We start from the raw sequence: 896 nt of genomic DNA on the forward strand, positions 1-896 counted from the left end.
AACGCATATATATATATATATATATATATATATATCAGATTAAAGGTATTTAAGAGTGATAACTAATGAATTTAACAAGGTTATTAAAAGTGCTCAATAAAAGAAGAGCAAGATATATTTTTATTAATATGAACAAATGTACATGGTCGCGATACTGGACATGCTAATGTTTCTTACAAATTGCTGGTTAAAACAAGAAGTTCTCGTTAGGACACTTAATAAATGATTGCTTTCTCCGAAACATTAGCATGTCCAGTGTCGTAACCATGTAAATTTTATATATATATATATATATATATATATATATATATATATATATATATATATATATATATATATATATATATATACTAGTTTGTGTGTGTGACAAGCAAGTCACACAGAAAAGCTTCCAAGAATCTACTTTTAAAGTAACCGTTACTCCAGCGTGCTTCTCATTGGGGCGAAACAAACACATTTCTTTGTACCTTGTTTGCCATGAGTATATTTTTTAATTTTTTATAAGTTTTACTCATGTATTAAACGCTATTTAAGAAAACCTTGAAACACGCACACACGCACAGACACACAGACACACACACACACACACATCAACTCACTAAGAATTTTCACGCAGGCATTCATGATTTATTACTCACTAACAATAACCGGTGGTGTTCCCTGGAGTATGAATGACAAATTTCCAGTATTCTCCACCGCTTCCGATAACCATTTCGAACCATTTTGCGTAATCGCAACAGTTACATATCGTTGATTTCTCGCTGGCAGAGACCATTGTTCTTCTCTGGGATTTGGCCGACAAGGCTTACCCAAGACCGGCTATACAGTTACGCCATTTCTCATTTTTTCTCGTTTTTTTTTTTTTTGTTTTGTTTTTTGTTTTTTTGTTTTTTTCA

This window comes from Euprymna scolopes, chromosome 2, assembly GCF_053919585.1.
Source record: "Euprymna scolopes isolate OS-2025 chromosome 2, ASM5391958v1, whole genome shotgun sequence".
NCBI classification, from domain to species: domain Eukaryota; kingdom Metazoa; phylum Mollusca; class Cephalopoda; order Sepiida; family Sepiolidae; genus Euprymna; species Euprymna scolopes.